General features: G+C 40.3%; 1 pseudogene; it reads left to right on the forward strand.

The window, feature by feature from the left end:
- The first annotated feature begins 3,590 nt into the window (after nucleotides 1-3,590).
- On the forward strand, nucleotides 3,591-5,565 carry LOC140728306 (gamma-crystallin S-1-like; annotated as a pseudogene).
- The last annotated feature ends 3,079 nt before the right edge of the window (nucleotides 5,566-8,644 follow it).

Raw genomic sequence — 8,644 nt, forward strand, 5'->3', positions numbered from 1 at the left:
AGACTTGCCTTCAGAGGGCAGATGAGGAATTCACGGATGACTGTCCCTCTGTCTATGATCAGTTCCATTACTGTGACATCCACTCCTGCCAGGTGGTGGTTGGTTACTGGATTTTTTTATGAGTAACTTCACTGAAGAGGTTGACGGTATTTCCTGCGACTGTGAAATGTGATGACTAGGGCAGCTGTAACTCACCCACTGGATTTTTCAAAAACTCAAGAGATTAGCAGAAGAATATAATCCTGTCAGACTGAAATCTTGAGAATAATAATAACATCAGTTCTAGCTGAAAACTATCCTTCATTTTTGATCAGACTACAGTGAAGATCAATGTAAAGCGGATGGAAATGATTCAGAGCCTCATTTTAAATAATTCCTCTATTTGATGCCAGCTCACGAATACACTTCATTTCAATAGCTTCAAATTTAGGAATGTATGGCACGCATTATTGACAATTTAGTATACTGATCTTAGAATGTAGCATTCAGTCACTCTGACTCAGGACTGTGAAATTGAAACCATATTATCTTACGTGATGCAATGAAAACCGGAATTAAAATCAACCCCTTGTAAAGGAGAATTATTGGTAGGATTTTACCACCTTCGTGCTTTCTCACAGATCCAATAGATGTATAAGATGATGAGAGGCATTGATCGTGTGGATAGTCAGAGGCTTTTTCCCAGGGCTGAAATGGCTAGTACAAGAGGGCACAGGTGCTTGGAAGTAGGTACAGAGGAGATGTCAGGAGTAAGCTTTTTACACAGAGAGTGGTGAGTGTGTGGAATGGGCTGCCAGCGATGGTGGTGGGGGCAGATAAGATAGGGTCTTTTAAAAGACTCCTAGACCAAGGTACATGGAGCTCAGAAAAATAGAGGGGTATGGGTAACTCTAGGTAATTTCCAAGGTAACGAGATGTTTGGCACAGCTTTATGGGCTGAAGGGCCTTTATTGTGCTGTAGGTTTTCTATATTTCTATGTCAACTAAAACATTGACATCAAAAAACAAAACCAAGGAGAATCCACTTCCAATGTTGTTTACTTGTAGGTAAGAAATACAACCATTTCTCAATGCTTAAACCATATAGAATGTGAGAGATTTTGGCTTTAATTCCTTAATGCTGAAAACCTGGCACAATAAAACATAAAGACAAAGGACTAAATATTCAGGAACTCTAAAAGAGGAGACAAGGATTCTGCAAATATCAGGAAGCCTCAGCAAAAAGAGAAAGAGAGCTGAGTTTTTATGTTGTCAGTGATAGCTTAGACAAACAATGAAATGGTTTCAGACAACACATACAAAATGCTGGTGGAACACAGCAGGCAAGGCAGCATCTATAGGGAGAAGCACTGTCGACGTTTCGGGCAGAGACCCTTCATCAAGACTAACTGAAAGGAAAGATAGTAAGAGATATGAAAGTAGGAGGGGGAGGGGAAAATGTGAAATGATAGGAGAAGACCAGAAGTTTCAGAGATAGCTTGATTTTATAGATATGTATAGTTGAGCAGTTATTTGCACAGACTTCTCAGACATATGTAGCATCTGTGCCCCCAATTTACCCCGTTCGCCTAGGGTGAACAGCCGTCATCCCGCCAACAGTGCAATACTTTGGTGTAAATACGGTGTAATGCCCCCCCCAGTACACGCTCGCACATAAATACCAGACAATCCACCAAAAATGAGTAAATAATTGCAACTTTATAGTTATTTCTTGGTGATGGGTTAGTAGAAACAGATAACCTAAAGGCGCCAAATCAGTAAGTTTATCAGTTTGTGCACATAATATTTTAATATGTAGGAGCTCATGCCTCCGGTTCCATCTACAATGACCTTCCGAGCTTTCGACCACCGTCCAAACGGCCAAAGTCCAGTATCCGCCGCCCTGGAACTACTGTGCGCTCCTCACACGTCCGTCCTCCTCGCTCACCTCCCGAGAAAGACCATGAATTCCTGCTCATCTTACACATACAAGATCGCAAAACAATTCTCCATTGGTTAGCTTCCCCACCCCTTATCTGCAGTCATAACCCAAACATTCCAGACACAGAAACCCATTACAGCATTAAGTAACGTTACAGAGAAGCCATTTCATTATAACAATACAGAGAAGCCATTTTGTTAGCCTGAACAGTTAACAGCACAGTTGCTGGTACTGAGAGCACTACACATAAAGAAACAAACTCTTGATCTCAGGTTCAAGTTCAGTTTTTTATCATTCAACTATACACATGTATGCAGCTAAACAAAAACAATGTTCCTCTGGAACCAAGGTGCACACACAGGACATATAGTACTGTTCAAAAGTCTTAGGCACTTTTGAACAGAGATGGGATCCTTTAGACTTTTGCACAGTACTGTGATTGCCAACGTGGAGCAGAGAATGTATCAGGCAGGAGAAAAGGATGTTGGGAATGGTGAGGCTGGAGTGCCATGGGAAGAGAGAGGGTCAGATGGTGGAGAAGAAGTGCCAGGGTGGGGTATGACGTGGGTGCTGTCACACTCAGCCCGTGACCCCAGCAAGGTCATTTGATTCCAAACAATTGGTATATTGATAATCACAGAATGTCTCTCTGGTGCTCCCACTCCCTCCCCCTCCCTTTCCCTTTTTCCAGCCATGATTCCCCTCTCCCTGCCCCCTTCCCATTCTTAGTTCACAAATATGACTTCTGCACGGTACCATCAGACAGATGAGAGAAGAACATAATGGAAAGATATAAAACACATCCATCGACTGAGGGACAATTTCTATATTAGCTTCAAAGTACTAGCAGTCATCAGCTTGTAGTTTCTATTGCCTTTTAACACCTCTATTGAGAATGGTGTTTGACATTGAAGGTAGGGAATTCAAACAGGCACAGTTTACCAAATGATCAATGTCTGTAACTGAAACCAGAAAAGAAAATGTGATTGTGTATGATAGTTCAATATACTTAACGTGCCAACGAGGTGGAGGATGACAACCTTTTGTGCACAGTTTAAATTCCATTGTGTGCTAGGTGCAAAAGCTGCACATGCACATGCCCTCGAGTGAGCATTGACTACAGGCTACCAAGGTGGAATAGAAGCCACTGTTTCTCTAGTTTGCATCAGGCCTCACTCTTGCAGTAGAAGCCAAGGATGGACATGCTGGAGTGGGAACAGGAGGGGGTATTATCATGGATTGCCACTGGTGGCAACAGAACCAACTGAAGCAGATCGGTCGGGGGGTGGTGGTTGGTGTTCATGTAGCCCTGACTTTTTACAGGCTAATTTGTTCGAACAATTAAAGAGGACAGACAGCAAAGTGAACAGAATCAGTAGCAAATGGGGCACCGTTCAGATATTTTCCAGGCCATTGCTATTCCAGAAAGACTTTATTGACCTTTGTGGATTTTCAGCTCTGAATCATTCAGACTGCAGTGCAGCACATAGAATCTAAATAATCAGAATGGCATGAAAGCACATGGCTTTGAATAAGAGAACGAGCAATGAATAAGAGAGTTCCTGAAATAACCCTAACTCATTTTCATTTACAGTTTATTATGCTGATCTGCACTTGGGATTTGTCAAAATAACAAAAACATTCTCTTTCAGGATGTTCACTCAAATATATAAATACTGAGCATCACCAGGACTTGCTTATCCAACTCTGAACTAAAAATGGGAAAGGTAAGGCTAACAAAATGATCGTATTTTACTAATTATTCATTGGAACAGGTAAAAATTTAATTGACTTTTTTTTCCAACACAGATCATCTTCTACGAGGACAGGAACTTCCAGGGTTGGCACTATGAGTGCAGCTCCGACTGTGCCGACCTCTCCCCTTACTTCAGCCGCTGTAACTCCATCCGTGTTGAGAGTGACTGGTGGGTGTTATATGAGAGACCCAACTACATGGGATACCAGTATGTCCTGAGCAGGGGAGAGTATCCTGACTCCTGACTACCAGCGCTGGATGGGATTCAATGACACAATCAGGTCCTGTCGCAGATTCCCAGAAGTGAGTCATCTTTTATGTTTGCATACTTTATCCTCAACAAGGCGGATAAAACTGTAAATTGTTGTGCATTTGATCGAATTCTAGCATTGGCAGAAGTACCCCAACTATTTCCATATGTACAAAGAATCTGTTTGTGAAACAGTTAAATAATCTCACATTTGTATATTTAATTAAGTTTCTCTGTGCAGTAATTATGAAGCTGGAAAGCTTTATTCCTGGAGCAAGATTATCTAAACCAGCATAAAATGTACACTAGTCCAAAATTTAAGCAATATGATTGATTAATTTGGGACAGCATGGTAGCTTAGTGGTTAGTGTAACACTATAACAGACTAGCAACCTGGGTTCAATTCCTGCAGCTAGTGTTCTCAATATGACCATGTATGCTTCCTCCCAGTGACGCAGTTTCCTCCCACATTCTAAAGATGTCCAGGTTAATCGTTTCATTAATCACATGGGTGTTAATGGGTGGTGTGTGCACATTTGGCTGGCATGGCCTGTTACAGTATTGAATCTCTATGTAAATAAAATCAAAATAAAATGATTTGACAAGTTATTGCACCTTAAGTAACCTGAGGAGAACAGGATTTAAACTTATTGAAAGATTCCTTGTCATTGAAACTTATAGTTTCAACTGTTATAAAAAATATATTAAAATTACATGGCAGAAAACCATCTGATTTAAATCTAAGCATTAACTAGAAATTGGTAATCGAAGTATCCTATTTATGTGTAATCCTGATAGAAGCAGTCTTGGATCTCCTGTTCCAAACCTTTCACTACCTTATTGCAGCTCTGGGTAGGTTGGACAACCAGGAGATTGCTTCCTTTACTCGTATTTTTTCATTTTGTTGTTATTTTAGCTGTTAGTTACAAAGGGGATGGCATTTATTGTGATTTTTCAACTATTAGATGGATCCCATGGAGGCTGCCATTTTGTTCTACAGCCTGATGCCACCACAAATACAACAGAGAATGTTGAGCCCCAATAAAATGACAAAAAGTTTCCACTATGATAAGTCTAAACAATCCTCTTAAATATCAAGGAACTAAATTATATTTGTGGCTCTCAAAGCTTTACAAGGGAAATGGATACTGCCTTCAGTTAGTAGAGGATCAGCTGCTTCATTAGGGCTAACTCGATTGTTCCTGGTTCTGAAACATTATCTACACTTATTTGAAAGATCATGTCTCACCAAGAGGCACATCAGCATGATTACAATCTTCTTTCTATTCCAGTACCAAGGAAGAAATTACAGAATAAGAATTTATGAGAAGCCTAACTTTGGAGGCCAGATGATGGAATTCATGGATGACTGTCCCTCAGTCTACGATCATTTCCGTTACCGTGACATCCACTCCTGTCAGGTGATAGATGGTTACTGGATCTTCTATGAACATCCCAACTACAGAGGCCGACAGTACTTCCTGATACCCGGGGAATACAGGAGATACACTTCCTGGGGTGGCTACTACTCAACCATTGGGTCCTTCAGGCGCATGAGGGACTTCTAGATTTCCATTGTGAGACATTATCTCTCTGAAGTATTATTGGGAAAAATAAAATAGTCTTCTTTATAAGCAACTTCTGTATTTTGTGTATTCTTTTTAAAATACTGTGCTATGTGAAAGTGACATACATTTTGTCTCAATAAAGTTAAAAAGACAAATGTTCAAGTAAATCATTCTGGATAACTGTATCCTTTAGAAACAAAGGTTAAAGATAAGGCATTGTGGATAAGATCTTTTTCAGAGGGAAATATGCAATAGTGAAAGTAAAACCATGTCAATTTACTGTGTCAATTGTGTCAATTTACATCAAAATATGATCAAATTAAAGCCAAAATGTGAAGAGAATTAAGTCAAATCCTTTCTCCTATGGAGGCATAAGAGACTGCAGATGATGGATTCTGGAGCAAATAAACAAACTGCCGGAGACACTCTGTGGATCAGTCAGCAGCCATGAAGGTTAATGTACAGATGATGTTGCAGGTCAACATCCTGCTGACCTAGTCCTGATGAAAGTCCTGACCCTATTGTAACCATGAACAAAGGCACTGAAGAGACGCTAAAGCATATGAATATAGAAGCAAAACAAGTATACAGGCATCATATTTGTGACACTCGTGGGAGAAGATGCCTGCCTAACCCAAAATTACATGATATTTTTAAATGCAAAACATCAAAGGTAACAGCAGGACAATTCTATAGATACAATGTCTCTACAATACTTCTGTTGAATTACATATAGTTTTCACACACCTCCTTCCTCACACCCACACTCCAGACACCCAGAGTGAATGCTAAGCAGCATTCTCTCTCTCTGTGAATTCATCACATGCAGACATCAACTGAGTGGGAGTTTCCTGATTTGTAATCAACCCCAGTCTGCTGCTACAGGGAGACTTTTGTTCTGAGCTGCATTTTAAATTCAATCTATATTCAAATCTGAAGATTGGCTGCCGCTGAAATTAATATTTGCTATGTACTCTAGCTCCAGAATATGCCCCAAGAACCCAAAATATTAATTGTCCGTTTTCCTCCTTCTCAACCAAGCACTGAATTTCAGTGGTACTGTCAAGGTTTCTTATCGTTGATCCATTATGAAAACATTTTTATTCACATAGTCACAACCACTTTGAAATCAAAATATTAAAGTAATTAATTAAAATGTGCTGCAGGTTACTTGAATAATCTGTTTTACTGACAAGTGTAACTTTATAATCAGAGGCAAACAAATCTGACAATATAGGCAAAGAAAAAAGCGCAATGGCTACAATCATTTAACACTTTCCAGGACCATTCAGTGAAGTACGGTGGATTCCAATAAACAAAGTCATTTTCAAATTTAATCACTGCTGCATTTTTGGAAAAGTGGTCAATTGACACATGTCCCAGATGCAGCAATGTAATAATGGGCGAGATATACTGTATACTCTTTTTCTTGTGATAATGGCAGAGGGATCATTACTGGCCAAGGCACCAGAACTAATCTCCCACTGCTCTTGAAAAAATGGAATCTATTCATTTCATCTGTGAGAATATCAGCAGCCTCACCCGCAGGCACTGCTGTAAGATTTTTAGACAACAGGCTGGCTATAATTTGGAGTGTATAGGCTCAACCTACACCAAGTTTCCATTAAAAAATATATATAACCCAGGAATCAATGTGATGAAATGTTCCTGCACTCTTTCTAGCTCAAGAATATTCTTTCTTAGATAGATTAGCTTTAATATTTACAGTATTTGCGTTCTTTGTCACATTATATTGAAACATCGAAGCATACAGTGAAATGCATCATTTGCATCAAATCGAATCAGCAATGATTGCACAGGGCAGCCCAAAAGGTTGCCACGCTTCCAGCACCAACATAGAATGCTCACAACTTGGTAACCCTAACCTTTTGTCTTTGGAATGTGAGCGGAAACTGGAGCACCCAAAGGAAATCCACACAGTCACGGGAAGAATGTTCAAACTCCTTTCAGATAGCAGCGGGAATCCACGATTGCTGGTGCTGTAAAGCAATGTGCTACCCTGACCAGATTGGTATATGAATGCCCAGACTTGTATATTGCATTCCAGGTATTGTCCAGATACTGTCTCACACTGAGCTTATATAAATGGAGCAAGACTCCATCACTCAGATCCTCTTGCAATAAAGGCCACGTTACCATTCTCATTCTTAATCACTTACTGTCCTGGCCTGTTAGCTTTCCGTGATTAATGTACAGGGAGTCCTGGGCTTCTCTCAACTTGCTTTCTCTCATTGGTCCACAGACTCTATGGTCCATGTGCAAAGGCTTTTATCTTGAGTTGCAGTACCTATCTATGATTTAAACCAAAACTAATTGTGGTGAACTAGATATACCTGTCTGACAGCTCCTGTGGCTCCTCCCACAGACCCTGCTGACTGCTCCTGTGGCTCCTCCCACAGACCCTGCTGACTGCTCCTGTGGCTCCTCCCACAGACCCCTGTATAAAGGCGACTGTGGGCTGCTGCTCTCGCTCATTTTCCCCAGGATGTAGTGCTGTTTATTCTTCCAGTCAATAAAAGCCGATATCTCGCTTCCTAAGTCTCAGCGTGAGTTATTGATGGTGCATCACTAATAGACAAATAAGAATCACAAAACAAATTGGGAAAACAAGAGAGCTGGCTAGATCTTCACTAATAGTTAGTACCAAGTTGATAGTAGTTGGTGGTAACATGAGGTAAATGGACATAAAATTCACAAACTACACAATATTGCCTGTGATTTGCCTCCACTCATTTAGCAATATTGTTCAATGCCAAAACCTACCTGGTTCAGAAAAAATAAAACCATGGAAAGCCGAGCTTTAGAAGAGATCATTCAGTTGCTGAGCTTGCACTGTGGAAGGGGACCTGTGATGTCCCATGCCCCCATTTTTGTCCATGCCAGCTCTGCACCATCACAAACCTGTCTTTTAAAATTAATTATCAGATCTACTTGCTTCAGCATTTTAGGAAAACTTCATAATTTGCAACTACTTCAGTTAACAACAATCTTGTCATACCCTCAAACTTTTGACAAAGGTTTTTAATCCAGATCCTTGATTTACCAATTTGCTTTCCAGAGGAAGTAGTAGAACAGTGTATTAGCAACAGAGGAAAGACAAGATTGTAACATGTCATGATGGGTATTCA

The sequence above is a fragment of the Hemitrygon akajei genome, chromosome 5, assembly GCF_048418815.1.
Source record: "Hemitrygon akajei chromosome 5, sHemAka1.3, whole genome shotgun sequence".
Classification (NCBI taxonomy): Eukaryota; Metazoa; Chordata; class Chondrichthyes; order Myliobatiformes; family Dasyatidae; genus Hemitrygon; species Hemitrygon akajei.